The sequence below is a fragment of the Phocoena sinus genome, chromosome 17 (assembly GCF_008692025.1).
Source record: "Phocoena sinus isolate mPhoSin1 chromosome 17, mPhoSin1.pri, whole genome shotgun sequence".
Lineage (NCBI taxonomy): Eukaryota > Metazoa > Chordata > Mammalia > Artiodactyla > Phocoenidae > Phocoena > Phocoena sinus.
The window spans coordinates 62229399-62250877 of NC_045779.1; the positions used below are offsets into that span (position 1 = coordinate 62229399).

Sequence of the window (21479 nt, forward strand, 5' to 3'; positions counted from 1 at the left end):
GTATAGTCAATTAGCCTTGAACTAGAAATCAAATACTCAGATTCAAGGCACTATTCCATCCATTTTTATTATCTATCCTTTCATAAATCGTGAAAGCTCTGAGACTCAATTTCCCTACTTGAAAAATGAGTAGAAATCAATCTCACCAGCTAATTCTACTAAGATCTGGAGACTTTATCTACATAAGGCCAATGAAAGCACTGTGAGTTTTAAGCTGCTGTATAAATGCGTGATCAGACATGGCGTGTCACACTGACATCGATCAGGGAAATAATTTACAAAGTGAGTGGGAAGTGTCAGGAGGTAGAGAATGCTTAATTTGCCAGAATTTTCAGGGCAGTATGGTATATAGTTGGAAAAAACGTTTGATAAGCTACGTGAGCTGTAAGTGCAATCCCTTACCACTCCCATTCATGTTCCACTTTCAAATAATACCCAATAAAACTTTCTTGTAAGAAGAAGTTCTCCACTGGACTTCCCTGGTGGCACAGTAGTTAAGAATCCGCCTGCCAATGCAGGGGACACGGGTTCGAGCCCTGGTCCAGGATCATGCCACAGAGCAACTAAGCCCGTGTGCCACAACTACTGAGCCTGTGCTCTAGAGCCCGCGAACCACAACTACTGAGCCCACATGCCACAACTACTGAAGCCCACGCACCGAGAGCCCGTGCTCTGCAACAAGAGAAGCCACCGCAATGAGAAGCCCGCGTACTGCAACAAAGAACAGCCCCTGCTCGTCACAACTAAAGAAAGCCCACGTGCGGCAATGAAGACCCAACAGAGCCAAAAATAAATAAATAAACAAATAAATAATTTAAAAAAAAAAAGAAGAAGAAGGTCTCCACTTAATTGCAGATCTTTCGAAAATAGGGTGCAATATAAGTATGGAGCCAGAGGTGTGTTGCTTGAGGCACAGAGGGTGAATTTTTTTCTACAACTTTCCCTAGAAATTAATCAAAGAGACAAAATTTTATTTCTTTAAAGTAAAACTTTGAGATGATGCCTGCCTACCAAAGATACCAAGTCAAAAGGCTGCCTGGGATGTACACATATTGTAATGGTCCAACCTCATATATAATCATGTCAGAATCATATTGGACTATATCAGACCTAAAGAAAATCTCATCTTTGTTCCATAAAGTCAGAATATATTAATGTAGGTGAGACCAAGCTCAATCTTCTTAGCCAAAAAGTTAATCTCACATAGTAATGTGGGGACAAGCCCGGTGCCAAAACCCAGTATTCTACCTCATGCAGTACAAAATGTTTTACAAGTGATTATATTTTAAATATTGATTAAAAAACATTGGACAGATCAGTTCTTTGTACCATGTTTTTCCATTCCTTTTTTCCAAATGGATGGCCTACATTTAAACTAGGCCGGTGAAAACTGGTAACAGCTTGCTAATGGAAGTCAGAATCTTAGCTCATTTTATTCAAGTGTCCCTTCATTTATTCCTTATTTCATCAAACATGTATTAGATGCCTAAATGGTCCAAGCATCTGGAGTTGCATAGGGAATTACAGTAAATACAAACAAACATTGTGTGTATGTGTGATCTGAAATGTTTACTAGTTACGGTCTGAGATAAGAAACATACCAATAAGTAAAACATTTGGCTCTTGGGCTAATTTCCAAGACAATTTCGAAAAAATGTCTATTTTCTGTGTTCCCTCTTCACAACTGTGTTGAATCTGGAATATAAAGCCACTAGAGATTTGACCACAGTATTTCATTTCTCTTATACAAATTCAATAGAATACTGACATTCAAATTATGCCTACTCTCATCTTGATACATTACCAAGATTACCTGAAAATTTTAAAACAGTTTGAAACAGACTCTCCAATACATTAATTCATTAATTCAGCAAACATTTACAATGCCCATCATGTGTCCTGCACTGTGAATAAGTACTGGGGGGTTAAAACATAAATGAGTTTGCTCCAGAAGAACTCATTATTTGTAAAAAATATGGCTAACCTAATTTAGAATTTACTATATGACTACAAAGATAAAATTGGGAGGATGCTTTGAAATGCCTTTCTATGGCTATGAAAAATCTGTCCAAGATCTTTGGCCCTCCTTACAATTTTCCTCCCTAGCAGCTTATTTTCTAATAAGTTTTCTACCTTTCCCCTTCTCTTTCTCCTTTCTCTTCCCCTTCCCTCTCCCCTTCCTCTTCCTCCTCTTCTTCTCCTCTCCTTCTTCTTTTTCTGCTTCTTTTTCTTCTTCTCCTCCTCCTTGTCCTTCTCTTCTTCCTTCTTTTCTTTTTTTAGTGGATGACCCTCTATGTCTATGACTATATATGAACTGGACCTTCATCTGACTGAGTAGTTTTAGATCTGTTTCCAGAATTCTTTAGAGCTTTCTGTGGAGACTCCTTGGGGATGACTAATCCAGTGGCATTCCAGGCTCACTTTCTTTACCTGATCTCTGGCAGCTTCACAAAGAACTGCTATTTAAATTGGGGCTTTGAGAAAGATTTCATTTGAAAAAAGAGTTCTTAGACATCTTTAAATTTTAAAGTCACTCTCTTTCTTGTCTAATTTTTATCTTTGGAGGATAAACTGAGGCAAACAGAGGAGAAGTGATAGTATCAATACTATATAGCTATCTAGAGAGAACTATATTTGAACATGTGTCTTTCATTCTCAGATGTTCATCCCTTTAGGTTATTCTAGGCAACAGTTCTCCTCTGCCACATTGCCCACTGTAGAGGTAGAAATCTCTGTCTGGAATTGTAATGACAAGAGTGTCACCATGTGCTGTGTGTTTCCCCTCAAGTGTAGACTTAACTACCTCCTAACTTCCTTTTAGCTTTAATCAGGAACACTCTGTCCATAATTTTCAAAATGTAATTCAATTTAGAAGACATGAGCTATGAATTTACTAAATTGACTATGCTAGTTTGTAAACACTAGGTTAAAATATATATATAATCCTTGCAAAGGAGTTTCTTATCAACTTCTTTAGGGATTGGGGATACAGACATGCATACATCTTCAGTGAAACTATATCTATATTAGTGTCTTGTTATAAGTTGAATTGTGTCCCTCAAAAGACATGCTGAAGTTCTAACCCCCAGTACCTCATAAAGTGGCCTTATTTGGAAATAAGGTGATTGCAGATGTGACTTATAAATTAAAGTGAGGTCATACTGGAATAGGGTGGGGCCCTAATCCAACATGATTGGTGTCCTTATAAGAAGATGGCCATGTGAAGACACAGAGACACAGGGGGAGCACCGTGTGAAGATGGAGGCAGATTGGAGTGATGCACCTATAGTCCAAAGAATACAAAAGACTGCTAGCCATCATTAGAAGCTAGGAGAACATCATGGACTAGATTCTCCCTCAGAGTCCTCAGAAGAAACCAAACCTGATCTTGACTCTCAAATTTCAGACTTCTAGCCTCCAGAACTGTTAAACAATAAACTATTGTTTTAAGCCACCCAGTTTGTGGTATTTTGTTACGGCAGCCACAGGAAACTTATACACATGTGTAAAGTTCATAGATGAGGAAGCCATTATCAACCTTGCCATGTGTCTGGCACTCTGCTGGGAGAAGGTGACATTTGAGTTGGGCACTCAGGAGGAAGTCGCAGTTGGCCAGAGAGAAAAGGGAGTATGTGTGTTTACAGTACAGAAGAAAGCAGGAGCAAAGGACAGGATTTGGAAAGGTCTTTTGGTGTTTGAGTAATGCTGAGTAATGCTGTATAGCTCCAGTGTGGAACATAAATTGCTTGGTGCTTGGGCAAAGACTGATGCAATGCCCTTTTGCAACAAGAGAGTTTACTTAAATCAAGAAAAACTTCAAGTTTTGGAATCACTGTGTGTTTGTGTGTGTGGGGGGGGGGTATGTGTGTGAGTTTAAATATGTACTTATCCCCAGATGGTTTTTCTTTCTTTCTTTTAATTTCTTTTTAATTATGGCAGCTATTCTCCAAACATGTTTTTGTTTATCTCAAACTAAGTATACAGTTTCAACATATGGAGCATATTTTGTTTTACTTCAGTTTATCTTAAGAAATCAGCTTTCCTAACTCTTGTTGGCAGTGAACCCAAATGATTTCTTACTTTTTCTTTCCCTCTCTACTTTCTCCTTTTTTCTTTTCTCTCAGTTACAATTTATCTCAATCTCCCTCACTCTCACTTTCTCTCCTTTCCTCTCTCCCTCCTTTCCTCCCTTCTTTCCTTTTTTCCTTCCTTCCTCCCTACTACATTTCCTCCTTCCTTTCTCCCTTCCTTCTCTTCCTTTTCCTTCTGGGAGGTTACAAAAGATTTCCCATGTTGATGAACCAGCTCATTTAGTGGCAGAAACCAATAGTTCCTTGGCTTGTGGACATTTAATCAGCTTAGAAAATACACAAACTGGAAATAATGTTAGTAAACAAGTCAGGGATATTATTTGCTCTTTCATTTATAATATTATGAACCTGGCATTCTAGTCTGTTCATAATCTGAGCCCAAACTATGTTATCACCCTTAGTTTTGCATGATGTGTTTTCAAACCTCAGTGTATTTGGATCTCCTGTTCTTCCTTTTCTTAGGAAGCTTATTTTCATCCTCTCAGCCTACAGCACTTCACTTACCCTTCAAGATCCAGCTCAAATATCCCTCCCTTTAAACACATTTTATGATGCTCACTGGCAGAATTAATCTCTTTCTCCCCTGGATTCTCCTAGAGCTTTGTACATTCCTCTATCTTTGCTTTATTATGATTGGTATTTATTTTCATACATGTCTCCTCCACTAAACTGAGGTCAAAAATGGTTTCTCATTGTCGCAAAATCTGCTGTGCCCAATAGGCACAAAGCACTTCATAAATTCTCACTGAAGACATGCTTGAGTGGAAAGAGATTGCTATCCTCATACAAGAAGCAAAAAGCTTATCTTTAATATCCATGCAGCTCTTCCTTAAAATCATTTGCAAACTTCCCAATGTGAAGGGCACTAGAAATGTCAGAAACTGAGCATTTGAAGAGAAAGCCACTTAGAAAGCTGAGTATAATATTGTTAAGTAAAAATAAAATAAAATAAAATATTGATAGTGGAACTTATCCTTTCTTGGTGTGTATATTCATGTAGCAGAAACTGGGCATTCTAGCGGACTTCAAGTACAGTGTAGGAGCTCAGTGATATATTCATGAATGTTTCTGCAGTGTCACTAGAAGAAATAGTTTTACCACTCATACCAAGCCTGAAATCAGTTACACTATGCTGAGATAGTTTATGAGTGCAACTGTGCTGTAAGTGACTCATGAGGTCTGCCAGAAGAATGAAAGTATAAGTAGGGGCACATGTGTCATGTATACTTAATGTCTGTACTCCCCAAAAACAGAGCCTATGTCTTTCTTCTTAAAACTCCCAGCACATTACTTGACACATTGAATATGATCTACAAAGGGCTTTTGAATGAATGAATGAAGATTGTCTAACCTGATACATAGCAGGAATGCAAAGTCACAATCTTCATGGTTGCAGCTCTATAATTCCTGCATCTGTCCATTACTATTAGCATTTTCAATGACTTTGTGATATAAGAAACTTTTAAAATTATATTGCATGACCCTTAATTTCAGCAACTTATTTCCAGCATCAGTGACCTTGATCATGACCTTATCTGTCCTTCAAGCATTGCTTAATGGAAGTCTGTGCACCGAGTAGGGATAATGGCCCATGGACTAAGTAAGCATATGTTCTGACCATGTTACTTACAATGACTATAGTCCCCTATCCCTAACTACCTCCTTCTAACAAGGGCCTTGGAAGTCTCAGTGATATAAGCTGCTAAGGAGAAAAATGTGGAGAGGATAAAACAGATGAGGTGAGTTCTGGTCCCAAGTAGGGAGGTATAATGGACAGTAGCATGCATGGTGGAGGGTCTGATATAGTAGGAGGAATAGAGGTGTAGTGGTGGTGTACAGGAACCCATAGGCACCATGGATCAGCCTCACCACACCGCCCCCCGCAAGTCACTGTTCCCTTCCCTGGGGTCCTCGCCTTCATTTCTCATGGGCAAATTGAACAGTTTCTTATCTTAGAGCAGTAAGAGATATTTACATGAGTATGACATATTTCTACTGAAGAGCTTGTGTTAGGGTGTGCTTCTGCCCCATGAGGACAATGAGATTTTGTTACCTGGGAAAACATTGTAACTTTCCTGTACCTAGGTATTCCCATCCTCATTGGAAAGGTGGTGTGTGAGGGAACTGAGATTACACATTAGGAAGAGTTTATAGAATGTCAAATGCTACAGAAATACGTTTTGATATTGTCCTTAAGGTAGGATAGGATTGGGAGATTGAGACTGACATATATACACTATTGATACTATGTATAAAATAGGTAACTATTGAGAACCTACTGTATAGCTCAGGGAACTCTACTCAATGCTCTGTGTAATTAACCTAAATCGGAAGGAAATCTAAGAAAGAGGGGGTATAAGTATACGTATAGCTGATTCACTTTGCTGTACAGTAGAAACAAATGCAACAAGATAAAGCAACTATACTCCAATAAAAATTAATTTAAAAAAAAGGTAGGATAGGATTTCTCAAATGAGGAAACAGTCTCAGCCAGGTCAAGGACCAGAGATGAACGAGCACACAGTTTACCAGCAGCAGAGTTCTAGAACCTGGTCTTGTTACTTTCACCCCAGTCTGTTTTTATTTTTGCTTCCCCCGTGCTCATCCTCAGAAACCAGGTTGTCTCTGATGTAACAACATGTGAACTTTAGTTAGGAGGTGTTTTTTCATTACAAAAGGGTAACCTTACCTGTTACATTCATGATCATTTAGATAGCTTGTTTTCTTTTAGTTTAAACCTAAAATTAAATAATCTAAATAAGGAATATATTTTTACAGTTAGAAGGGAATTTTCTGGTTAAACGTCTCACAGAGCTGGATCCTGAGGCTCTGAGTGGTTGATAAATCGCTTACCTGGTGACAAATGAACTACAGTGGTAGCACCAGTGCAATAGCCCCTTGCCCATGCATGTCACCAGGCTCCGTGCTGCCTTTCCTTTACAGAGCACCAAGTTAAATCAAGGGATAACAATCTTCAGAAGCAACATTAAACACTTCACGCAGTACCTGACAGTAGACTCCTAAACCCCCAACACGGTCAAGCCAGGAGTCTTAAGAACATTTACATACATATTTGGAAGCTGTATTCAGCAAGCAATTGTTCTTAGGTGCTCTGAGTGAAAGAAAATAGTTTTGATCGGGAAGGAGATGAGTCGCTATCCCCATATCTTGCATTGGAAAGAAGGCGTGGTGCAGTCCTCACTAGAAAGCAAACCTGGGAGGAAAGTGGGCAAGACTCCCAGGTGGAAATTTGTTGTCTTTGCTGCAGGACCACTCACCTACCAACCCATCAGTCACCAACTTATATGTTTCTCTCCACTGCTTCCTTCACTCTCCAGTGGGGAGAATTCTCCTCTGTCCTTTGGCTCATGAAACAATCTGGGTTTCTCTGACTCTCCCCACTTCAGCTAAGAAGCCCACATTTACGGTTAATCAAACTACAAATGCAGAATTGTCAGTCTCTGGGTGGCTTCTTTAGAAACAGCCAGGGGCTGCATATTTGATGCTTTGAAGCACATTTTCACCCCAGGAGTTAAGCTAATGTCTGTTGAGAATTGTCTCCAGCTCTGTCACTGTTGAAGCAGAAGCTCCTCCATAAACCCCACTTTTATGCCATGAAAAGACTCCACTCTACGCTAAGACGTTAAGAATAGTTTGGGGGAAAAGTTCTAGTCATTTAAAATAAGAAATCAGCAAAACTTCCACAAACCTTCATGTTAACATAGTGATTCCTAATTTACAAAGCACTTTCCCCTGGCTAGCCTTGCCCCTGTTTGACTTTAAACCACAGAACAACTGCATTGGTTAGAAAGAGTTTGTTGTGGAAATCTCCCTTATACTCCATCCAGTTCCAATGACAAAACTCGGGTCCTTGAAAAAGCCATGCTCCTCTCATCACCAACATCTGCTCCCACTATTTTCTCTTTCAGGACTTCCCAAGGGAAACTTGCCCACCCTCTCCCCCTCTATCCCTACTCCAAACATCCTTTATGTGCATAGGAATGAAACATAGAATCATGTTTCTATCTTCCAAAGTATCTGAAATCAGTTTCTGGTTATTCATTTTTCAGTATGATTATTTTAATATTTGTCACCCTATAAGGTTACACATCGTTTCTGTGCTTAGCTTACTATTATATCTTTAGCATATGTCTAGCATATAATAGCTCAATAAATACTTCAGAATGAAATGAATGACCACCACCCACCTTTCTTTTCAATTGAGAAAACTGAAGCTCAAAGCAACATGCCAAATGTCATGTTACTAATAAGGGTTTTTGATGTCAGAGAGACTTGAAATCTCCAATTTCAAATTTTAGCATTGGCATTTACTCATTTGGGTGATTTTCTTTAAATCTCTGGTTCTTTTTTCTTTTATCTGTTAAATTCATATAATAGAAACTAAAAGGATTGTAAGTTCTATGAGAAATAAATTACATATAGTGTTTGTGTACTCAATATACCCTTAATAAATCCATTCATATCTTTTAAGTCAATTAGTTGGACCACTGATTCTAGGCTATGAAGCTATTTCTATATATTTCAAAATCATCAATATCTCTTCTTACAAGAGGAAAATCTGAAGCAGAGGGCAAGTAGTCAGTGCTAAAAGCAATTGTTTCTCTTTATCTTTTCTCCTTTAGCTCATAACGCAGTGACAGAAAAGACTGTGAAATAAAATTTTCAAGGTAATAGAAATAGAAGCAAAACTAATATTTATTTAGTTTATTTAGCATCTTCCTAAATGCCTGGTATAATTCTCGTTGCCTTGTCAATTATTCACATTAACAAGGATTGTTTGAAAGACAAGCCCAAGATGGAGATGTTTAGGAGAAAATGAAGAGTTCTCATGGTAAAATCAAAGAGTGAAGTCACAGTGTTTTTACTGGCAGATTTGCTAAGGTATGGAGCTAAGGAAACAGCCAAGGTATTAGTTAAAGAAGTTGTCTGAAGAGAAGGCTTATGCACTTTAAAACCAAAAAAGGAAAGAAAATGAAAGAAAGAAAAAAGAACAAAAAAGAAATAAAGTAAGCATTAAATATCAAGAGATGTTCCACTCAAGTTTCTTGAAACTTAATCTTGTGTTTGATCCACCAGGCCACCTGTGTTGCTCTATAATATTATTATGTCCAATGTATAATTTATATTTTCTGTATTGTATTCCAAATCTATTAAAGGCAGAACACAGACCAAAGATATATATATATATATATAAATCACAGCATAGAAATAGCAAGGGAATATAAAAATATTACCCTTCAAATATTCTATTTCAGGCTGAAAATGAAAGAAGGATATTGGAAAACCCACACGTATATGACTTAATATATATTATCTAGTTCATTTAACTTCAAAACTGCTTTAATACAGCTACATTAGAAGCAGTAATTATACATATTTAAAACTTTGGCTGGAGAGAGCTGACTGAGAACATTGACATGGGTAACAAGATGTTTGTGTAAGAGAACATGCAGGGTACTTGGAGTCAAAAGGAACTGGGATCAAATTCTAGCTCTGCCACTTATGATCTCTGTCATACTAATGTTAGAAAATGAAATCTGGGGTTAGTAATGCCTATGTCGTAGGATAGATATGATTAAATAAGGTTGAAATAAGATTGAAAATAATAATTATTGAAAATAATATGAGTAGCTTCTATATACTAATACTTGTAATACAGTCTACATTTAATAAATACTGTCTTTTTCTCCCAAAAGCATTTGTTGTTTTTAAATAGGAGAGAAAAGATAAAGTATCTTTGAAATACTAAATGATGTGCATCAGCCATGCTGCTGGAAACAAGAAAGTAAATGTGCTTTGCTTATCAGAATGGTGCCACTGTCATCTACCATGCACCTGTTTCTTTCCTTCTCCTCCACCTTTACCTCAACTATTGAAGTAAAAAAATGATTGAGGTGATACCAAGGCCTACCTTATTCTAAAGGAGACTGAGGTCATACAAACATGTCCAAGCAAGCTGGTGATCTTCAGGAAGGAAAAGAATTCAAGCATTTTTTATTCTGCATGTATAGACACCCAAGTCATTATATTTTTCTTGACTTATTGCACTGGCTAAAACATCTATTACAATATTGAATAGATGTGACTGAGTATTCTTCTCTGTTCCTAACTTTCAAGGGAAAGCATTTGGGTTTTTTACTATTAAAAGTGGAGTGAAGTATATGATTTTCATAGATGCCCTTTATTAGACTAAGGAATGTGACTTCTAATTCTAGGTTGATGAGAACTTTTTTTTTCAGGAATGGATATTGGATAGTGATACATGTTATTCATGTATCACTGAGATATTATCACTGAGATTATCACTGAGATTATCACTGAGATAATCATATTTTTTAGCCTGTTAATCTGGTTAATTAAATTGATGAAGTCAAATATTAAAATATTAAGCCAATCTTGCATTACTAGGATATAACAATTTTGATCATGATGTATTATCCTTTTATATGTGATTTGACTTAAGTTAGCAAAACTATATTAAGAAATTTTGGATGCATATTCATACGGAATATAAATCTGTAATTTCTTTTTCTTATAATTTCTTTGTCTGGCTTTGGTATTCAAAGAACACTATCCTTATAGAAAGATTTGGGTTGTGTTTTTTCTTCAAATTTCTGGAAGAATTTTTAAAGAATTGTGCCTTTTCTTTCTTAAATACTTGGTATAATTCACTATTAAAACAGCATGGCCTAGAGTTCTCTTCATGTGAGGTTTTTCACTATATTTCAATTTTAAAAATAAATATAGTGCTGTACAGGTTATTTATATCTGCTTTCATGAGCATTGGTATTTATTGTCTTTCAAAGAATTTTTCCATTTCATCTAAGTAATTGAACTCTGCAAGCATTTTTAATAACTAAATACAAAAAGTAATTATGAAAAACAACCTGAAAGCTTTTGAAATTTTATAAAGAAATAGATTATGGTACTTTACTGCTTAAATCATCCTAATACTTTCTATTGAGCTCCCTACTGAATTAGAATTTCATATGAATCTTGTAATGCAGCCCATTAATTATCTTAAAGTTTGAAGTTTGCATGACCTGCAAGTTCCTCCGTGATCTTATCTTTCTTCCCTTGGCACTCGGGCCTTCTGTTTCCCATACCTACAAAGTTATCTCCCACAGCAGAGACTTCACACAATCATTTCTTCTGCTGGAATATTTTTTCTATGATTATTATATGGCTGGCTGCTTCTCAACATTCAAGTTTCAACTCAAATATGACATCCCTAGGAAGTCTTTCTTGGCTATGCTAGTTAGAGTTGTGGGCTTACTATGCACTGAAGTAGTAAGAATTCTAAGATGACTCACAATTACCCATACCCACGTACAATCCAGTCTTTTTGAGTGTGGATAAGACCTGTGAATACGTTAGAATATCACTGTCATGATTTATGCCATGTTGTTTGGCACAAGTGAGTATGCAGATGGAATTAAGGCTCCTAGTAAGTTGACTATAAATTAATCCAAGGGGCCATTATCTTGGGTGGCCTTGACATAATCAAGCAAGTCCTTTGAAAGCAGAAATATTCTTCTGTTTACATGGGAGAGATAAAAAATCATTTTGTGAGAGAGTCCACAGAGAGTCATATGGCATAGACCTCAGGATGGCCTCAAGATGCTGAGATTATCTCTGGCCAATAGCCAGTAAGAAAACAAGAACATTAGTCCTACAATTGCAAGGAACTGAATTCTGCCATCAACATGAATGTGCTTGGAAGAGGACCCTGAGCTCCACATGAGACTATAACTCCAGTTAGCATCCTGATTTCAGCTTGATGAGACCTTGAGCAGATGGCCCAGTTAACTCATGCCCAGACTCCCGATCTAGGAAAACTGTGAGTTGATAAATTGTTCTGCATTAAATTGCTAGAATTCTAGCAATTTGTTATGCAGAAATAGAAAATGAATACACCCAAAGCCACTCTCTATTACACTGCATTATTTTATTTTCTTCATAGCTTAAAACTTTGAAGTTATATATTTTCTTGTTTATTTCAGTAAATATACATTCTACTAGAAAAGCAATTTTGGTTGTCATTCTGCCAGGTTGATTCTTGCCATTCTGGCTATTTGAGAGGTAGATTGGAGAGAATTATAAATCTGTTTCTGTTTTTCTGTTTAAAAAAGAGAAGCTAATATATACTGCATAATATTGAGATTTTTCTCAGTGGGACAAAATAATCTTTCTTTGGTATTCTTCAATTTACTAAATAATTAAATATGAGGGAAAGTCTAAAAATTCTTCAAAATGAGAGAACCAAGCCAAGATTTCACATAAATCAGAGGCATGTAGCTCTGTTATTTTTCAAATAATACAGTTGTTTATGGAAGCCATGCAACATTTCAGAACAGAATTTTATTTTGCATAATGAATATACATAAAATTTTTTTTGGATTTTTCCCTCTGTTGTTATTGTGACCACATGTGGCGATGGTGCCAGAACATTCCTCCCTTGTGTGTTTCATGCCCAAAGTGATCCTTATACTCCGGGTTTCCAGCATATCTGTCTGTTTTGTCAATTCTTGCTATTGTTATCCTGAAAAGGTAATCACAACTGCCTGAGCCAAAGAGGAGGGAGAGAACCACATGATTGTCTTTTATCCTCCAACGGGAAGAATTTAACTCCTTTACTTTTACTGAACTAGCAAGCAAAAAATACACTGATTAATTGTTTTTAAATCATCATACTTCCAGGTAATATATCCCCTTGGGTAAAAATTCAAGTCTAGAACTTTGTGGCCCATTATATTCATGTTCAAAATCTTATAGCTAAGCAAAGAAATGTTGCATTTTTTATCACCTTGAATTCAAGTGTATTGAAACATCCAACCTGTACACTTCCTGAGTGTCTAACATTTGTGGCTGTTAGCAACTGCAAACTTGTGAAATATGTAATGTCACCTTCAAATTCCAGGTCTTCAAAATGTTACAAGATTATATTGGATAAACATGTTTTGCCTTCAGCTGGTCAAGCTGCTTGGTAAAAGCCCTAAACCCCAAACTCTCCATTTAAACCAGTTTCAGTAACATCATCAGAATCCATTCCAAGATTTCAAACATGGTAAACATCTTCAAACGTATGTCTAGAAGTACTAGTATCTTTTTTGTATGAGTTAAAAGACTCTAGAAATTACTCTATTCAAAATAAATACATTTCCCATTGATCCTCATTGGTACCTAAAATTTTACCATTAAATTAAAAAAATTTTTTTGTGCTCAAGATTTACTGCTTACAAAATGATGGGACAGTAATACACCAAGTCCCTTGTGTGTTTGCAATTTGTTCCCTGAAACAGAAATCTAGCTTAACCTGGTAGGTAGAAAAGCATATTGGGAAGGGAACAACCAGGCAGTCCAGGCTTAAATCTTGTATCCATTTCTTATTGAAATGAAAACTTCTGGACCAGAGTATCCTCACATGTTAAAACCTAATTCAATAACGCATCTTACAAGACTGTCATGAATATGTTACATAATGTAAGAAAAAGACCAAAACAAAACATGATTATTAGTAGCTATTATTGTTTTTATTTTAGGTGACCTGCTAACATTTATTGAGTGTTCTCTATAGACAGTCTATACATACATAGAGATGGAATAGGTTTGTTTTATGTAAATTCCAGGACAAAATAAGAATCAAAGAAGAAAACCATAGGGAGAAACAAAATTTACTTCATTCTAAAGAAAAGAAAAAATAAATTATTATTAATCATTTTAGTATTGTTGCTATTACTTATTGACTGACTCCTTTCTACAGTCAAGTTATTGCGTTAATTACTTTCATGGATTATCCTATTAAATTTTCACAACCCAACATTTATTACTATTTTTTGGAGACTCACACTGAATAAGTTCACAAAGAGCTTTGCAGCTATGATCTGATCTCAGGTATGTTGAATTACAGGAAGGTGTTGACTGGAAACAAATAGACTGCCAGATATTTCTCCAGCAAAGGCAGGTGTATTCATAATCAGCAGAGAATTGCAATTTGGGGTCTGCAACCATGAGACACAGGCAAGTCCTCCACACAAAGGAGAATGTTTTTATAGAGAGGAAGAGGAATTTGTGAAGTCTATCTTAAACAAAGAGCCTATGGCTTTTCATTGGCCGAGTCCTTGCAAAGAAAGAAGAGGAGTCTTTTCTTCCTGTTGGGCTTTGCTATGTTCGCAGGGTGTGAGAGCACCCCCTTCTGGTCTCCCAACCCTATTTAATTGAGGTTTCTTTTTATTAATTTTTTTCCAGGGGATAACAATGGGATCTGTAAGACAGCTAACTTGGAGGTACAACATAACTCTCAATTAGACTTTGTATAACCTCACTTAAGTTGCTAAAGATTTATTAAAGTACAGAGTCTAGATTCAATGTCATGGAGGTCTTACTTGACCCCAGGACATTTATTTCACATGGACATTTGGAGAGTTTTGGGGATGTGATGCCAATCACATGGTGGTAAAAGTTGGGAGTATTTTGTGATATTGTGATTTATAATAAGAAATGCTTATTTGGTCTTTGTCCCCTCTTCTGGCACAGACCTCCATAAAAATCTTGGAACTTCTTAAGTGATAAGAACAATAAAAGCGTCTTTTGTTATGTTAATGAGGCGGCTTTTGGAAAGAACTTAAGGATGAGAGCCGGTTGCCAGTGGATCCAATCATGTGATTATAGGGTTGGAACTTTCAATCCCATCCCTCTGACCTTTAGGGAGAGAGAAAGGCTAGAGATTGAATCAATTCCTAATGGCCAATGATGTAATTCATCATGCCTATGTAATGAAGGCCTATAAAGACCCCAAAGTATGGGGCTTAGAGAGCTTTGTGGCTGGTGACTGTGGAGGTGGGGGAGAGTGATGCACTTAGAGACAGCATCAAAGCTCCACACCCTTTCCCTGTACCATGTTCTGTGCATCTCCTTCATCTGGCTAATCCCGAGTTATACCATTTCATAATAAACCTATAATCTAGTTAGCAAAATGTCTCTCTGAGTCTTGTAAGCTGCTCTAGCAAATTAATTAAAACCAAGGAGAGGGTTGTGAGAACCTCAAATCTATAACCAGTTGGTCAGAAATATAAATAACAACCTGGGCTTGGGACTGGTGTCTGAAGCGTGTGGGTGTGGGTGGAGGGGATACTGAACACATAACCTGTGGAATCTGATGCTGTCTCTGGGTTGGTAGTGTCAGAATTGGATTGAATTCTTGGACACCCTGTTGGTGTCCCAGAATTGCTTATTGGAAGTGTGAGGGAACACCACCACCACCATCATATGGGAAGTGGGTCTTAGAACAACAAAATAATTGAAGACGGTAAGAGAAGGACATAGTTGTGGATCAGAAGATGGCCATACATACCATATGACCATACCATATGATGACCATACCACAAATACATATCTAATGACGTTTAAAGCATACCATGAGAAGATTAGTTTTAAAATGACTTAGAAAGTATAAATAACTTTATAGGAACTACAATAAGTCTCTAATAGAGTAGTTACATTAAGGAGATAAATAGTATATAGATGATAATTTTTAAAGCACGTCATGTGGCATGAGATCTAGAGTTACAAGACTTGAATTAGAAAATTTATTTTGCTATTTATGTTATGCTAGCTATACTATGCTGTATCTATTTTACTCATCTTTGTAAACTTAGACAATCCATTTCACCTACCATGAATAAGTTTCCTTCCCTGTAAAATGAAAATATTATCTTGACTAAGTTATGTAATTACTGACCAGGGTAAAAAAGAAAGCAAGATAGCATATATGAAGATACTTTATAAATAACCCAGTGATCTGCAGATTTATGGAGTGCTGAAGATGTTGATGCTCATGGTGGAGGTGATATTGCTGCTGCTAATGGTAGGGATAATGGCCAAGCAATTCAAATCAGCATGACCCTATAAATAAGTTTATTGATCTGCAAATTGTATCATCTATCTCTCTATCTCTCTATCTATCTATCTTATCTGCTTATCATCATCATCTTGGGGGCCAGAAAGGCCCCTATAATTGTCAAAAATTGGGACTGATTCTGTTCAGCAAGTATTCAGTTAAGCTTTAGTCAAACTATATCCGTAGAGGGCAAGAGATCACCCCTGAAAGCCTGGAAAGCTGGCTACAAAAGTTAAACTTGATCGAGATGGCTTGGGTGCTTTTCTTGGTGGACCTTGTGAGTTTTTGCACATCTGTGTAGATTGGGCAGCTGCCCAAGGGGTGTGGCTTTAAGTATACCAACATGAACACATGTCATGCAGATAATTTTCTGGTCTTTTGAAATGGTGGTATTGAGACAATATTAATGGAACTTCAATATCAACGGATTTGTTTGATTGTTCTTCTGGTTACAAACATAGAGATTTAATTGTTCCTTTCCAAAAAGCAATTTTTAATGAGAGAGGAAAATGAAAATCTTTAGTGGAGAAGAGAATATTGGAAGAAGGAGTTAACACTTTCAGAATGTAAGTGTAGGTTGCAAAGCCGGAATTAAGTGGAAAGAAGATACTTGAATCAGACAGCAATTGATTCAGTTCAAGGATTCACTAGGGTTTAAATTCCTGAATTTTAGCATTGTTTTGGACTAGATAATCCATCAGAATAAAAACGTCCATAGTTTTAAAATAAGTAATCACAGTACATACTTCTCTGAATTGGTGGAGATCAAATGAAATAGTATATGAAAATTGCCTTCTACAAAGTATTGTTTATCCTGCCTTACCCAAAATAATTTATTTTCTTCTCATTTCTGCCAAAGTCCCAGAAATTATCTTTGTGGGTCTTACATTCTTTTAACACACAATCTTAATTAGATTATTAATTTTTATATTTATAATAAATATATTTTATTTATCATATTTTCCTATGTTAATTTTATTTTTATTGCTATAAGTTAATTACCAAGCATTTATTGATCCCATTATTAGGAATTGTTGCATTTGTATGTGAGTTTAGGATGTGAGAACAGGACATAAAACAGGAGATGTTTGGGGAAAATGTGTTTTAATTTGATGGTCAGATATTGATAATGACTGAACAGTACTCTTATAGCTTACATTTGATATTTAGTGGAAGAAGAGTCTAACGTGTTGTTCTTCCAATATGACTTTTTTTTTTTTGCATGATCTGTGAAAACTTACAATATCATGAAATTTTAGGTTTTAAACCTGAAAGACACTTAAGGAAACAGTTTGTGTAACCCCCCAACTTAGAGTTGAAGAAACTAAGGCCTTGTATTTATAGATAGTGTCTATCATCCAGGTTACAAAATAGAATATATAGTATGATATGTACTTATGTATAAATAACCATAGATAAAAACAATCTGGAAGATAATATGCAACACACAGGGAGATCAGCTTCGTGCTTTGTGACCACCTAGAGAGGTGGGATAGGGAGGGTGGGAGGGAGGGGATATGGGGAAATATGTATACATATAGCTGATTCACTTTGTTATACAGCAGAAACTAACAAAACACTGTAAAGCAATTACCCTCCAATAAAGATGTTAAAAAAAAAAAAAGGTAATATGCAACATGTTTCTTGACCCCAAGGCTATCATCAGGAACATTCTTCCTCATTCCTCCTTTGCATTCTTTAAGTAAAAACCAATAGAAAAAAGCCTCTTCTTACTTAAGATTTCTGCTCAGTTGGCCTTCCACAGAGAGGTCCCTGAACCTTCAATCTACATTTAATACCCACGCCTTTGCATGGTCTGTGGAATGGAATGCAAGTAGGATTTCTCTAATGTCAGGTTTTACACGTTAATTTAAAAAATAATTGTGGAAAGAACACAACTTCACACCGACCTTCTTAGTAAATATTTAAGTGTTCAATGTATTATTGTTTACTAGAGGTATAATGTTGAACAGCAGATCTCTAGAGCTTATTTATTTTGCTTGATTGAAACTTTAAGCCCATTGATTATAATTTCACCTTCTCATGTATTATTCTCTCATTAATATCTGCATCCCCACTAGACTATATACTCCAATAGAGCAAGGGCACTGCCAGATGTTTCTCACCATTGAATTTCCAGTCTTGAACATAAATATTGGCTCATTGTAGATGCTTGATAAATATTCATGGACTTAACAATACATAACAATCAAAATACAATCAAATGCCATTTTGAAAACATCCTAAAAATTCTAGAATTTCCAGAGCAATTTTTCTGACTACATTTGTCATTCTGGTGGTCTTTAGAATCATGTCAGTCCCCAGTTTATTCCTAATCATAAATATTTCTGAAAGAAATCTGAGATACCTTTTCTGACTGTATTGCAGTGCAACTGTGCACACGTGCGTGTGTGTGTGTGTAAGTGTGTGTGCTGAGAAAGAAAGAGAGAGAAAGGGAGAGAGAAGGAAAAAGGGAGAGAGAGGGAGGGAGAAGAGGAAGAGAAACAAAGCATTAGGAAGCAGGGGTTAACTTTTTGCAAAAAAAAAGGGAACAAATTCAGTAAGAGAAAAAAATAAATATCACTTATGGTAAAACACTAATATTAAAGATATTACAACTTAATGTATGGGGAATATGTGGATAATAGTCATTAAATTTAGCCTCACATATATTATATATATATGAACCTATATAATATATGAAAAAGGATGTGGTAATACAGGTTTCCCCCACTATCCGAAAGTAGAGAGTTCCTATGAAACATTTCCTGAACCAAAATGGCATAAAGTGAATAAGCAATTACCTTAGGACACCCCTTGCTAACGAATTCACAAAATAAATTGAGATAAAGCACAAATGCCCACAGACACAGCTTAAAGCTATGGCAGCTCAGTGCTGAGATGCTGAGGGTAGTTCCCCGGGGAAGGAGCTTGGCGGGACCACTCTCACTGCATGGGGTGTGTGCTGCCTCTATAGCAGCTCCCTGCAAAACAAATGCTGAACGCTATTTTCACTTTTTGCCTTTTGTTTTTTGTAAAAGTGAAGATGTCCTTTGGATGCCCTTTCTTTCAGTTAGTGAAAATAGGTGCTAATGCAGACATTTCATAAAAGCCAAGTGGTGTAAAGCAAACCTACAAAAAGAGGGGAATACCTGTGAAACAGTAGGGAAGAGAGCAGGGCACAACGTTAAAAGAATGATACAGCCCTAGGCCATGACAAAGACTGGTTAGAACCAGCTGGGTCCCTGATGGCAGAAGATTTGACTTCCAGTAGACCTTGAGCCTCATTATACACTCATTGTAATACATTAGCACGCTAACTGACACACCCACCAGTACCATGACAGTTCAGAGCTAACCACAAAAGGCCAAAAAGTGGGCAGTGGCCCAATTCCTGGAAATCCCTGCCCTCTTCCCCGAAATAATTGGAACAATCCTCCCACTTGCCTATGAATTTACCCAGTCCATAAAAACTAACCACACCATATTTTGAGGCTCTCTAACCTTCTGAGATGGCCCACACTCTGTCTGAGGAGTGTGTTTCTCTCTAAATAAATCCACTTCTTACTTATCACTTCGTCTCCGAATTCTTTCTCAACGAGGCAAGAACCTTAAATTCACCGAGAACACCTGTAACTACTTTTCCAAGTATAACAGTAAAACCTATATTACTTTTTGAAATTTACTCAAAGATGCATGTCCATTTTCTCATTCAAATCTCTATTCTTATTAACCCAATTTCAAAACAATAAACTAAGGGTAATAATAACTTACACAGCGCTTGCTATGTACTCAGATACTCTTGCTAAAGCATATACGTGTATAAACTTATTTAATCTTCATGAAAAATCTTACACTATAGTTATACTTCTTTTCCTTAGCTCAAAATAGGAACTGAATCTTAGCTAAATTTAGTTTAATGTCACAAAACTACATAGTTGCTTACCTTAATACCCTTTCTGCCTCCTTCCCACCTCCTGTGGGAAATGTAGAATGGCAACAGTGGAACCAGCCTCTGTAGAGCAGGGCCAGGGCACAAGTCTGGATCCTTGGATAACCTTGTGAAGTGGAAACATTTACTCACATTGGACCAACCACCTAATTTGGGGCTGTTACATCTAAGGAAAAGAATTTTTTATCTTATTTAATCCACTGTAATTATGGGACATTACCTTGTGCTCTAACAAAAAAAAAACCCATGGCTTCTACCAAGTATTTTGGGGAAGGCTAAAAAGTTCTTAAACCAGATAGAACTGAAGTTTCAGCTAAAAGAAAATCCTCGTAAGCAACATCATGGTCTTGTCACAACAGCAAAATCCTGGCTTATCATTTCTATAAGGAAAAGGTATATACTCTACTGAATGTACCATGTCTCAGAATCTCAGTATTGCAGTCTCATATATCTACTTTTGTCATCATCACACAAAGAACAGACACATCTGTTGAGATAGATTAAAATGGTCCAAGATCACGAGATTGGTGTATAAAAACAATGTCAATTTTTGAGTTTACAATGAGAAGTCACTGTCACACAATCAGAGACACTCAAGTTCATGTAACCAATTTATTTTCTTTGCAGAGTAAAGATAAACAGGATGCCAAATTGTAATCAGACGCTACTGCACAGTTTTATGAGAACTGGATATACTCAGAGTCTATATAATCAGCCCCGTGAGTCCCTGTAGGCAGATGTACACCAGAAGCCAAATCTTAATCAGAAGTTGCTTCGTGAACATGGAATCAGATGTAAGGAGTTTGATGATTCAGGCATCACGTGGTACATCTCACAATGTGATTCTCTTGGCAATAGGAGCAGATAAGCTATGGTCCATCTTTAGCTAAAATCATTGTCACTATGGTAAGCTATCTCCACTTCCAGATTTGGAGTGCCTTAATCATGAGGATAAAAAAACTCAAAGTGAAAACAAAGGCTAATGATTGCCCTTCACTTCTACACTGTTTCCACTTCATGTTTTTTGCCTCCTTTTCCTTTGATTCCTCTTTTGATCTACTTATTCTATTTTTAGCTCTTATGTTACTTTGAACTAATGTCATACTTTTGCTACAGTCAAATGAGTTGATTTACTGCTTAGTTATCAAAGGGCAATCTTGTTTCAATCATTTCTGCATCTGGAGGGCCCATTAATAGAGGGCCCAGGTATTCACAATAAAAGAAAGTTTTTCAGAAGTTATTTTTTTTTTTTTACTGGAGTAAAGTTGCTTTACAATGTTGTGTTCTTTTCTGCTGTACAACAAAGTGAATCAGCTATATGTATAAGAGAAATATTTAGGTCAGGTACTATGAATTACCAGAATTTTATCACTACTTCTTAACCCTATTCTGAGATTTAACTTTGTTTTCTTTTAGCTTTCTTATGGCATTTGACTGTGTATTGCTTCATAATTTGGAAATTTTTATACCTTTATAATTCACACTCCAGTTTACAAGTGGCTTAAGGGGAATGGCC

At 36.6% G+C, this 21479-nt stretch overlaps 1 pseudogene; it reads right to left on the minus strand.

Moving 5' to 3' along the window:
- The window catches only part of LOC116742245, a 42716-nt pseudogene that overhangs the window by 2145 nt on the left and 19092 nt on the right, over positions 1–21479 (minus strand).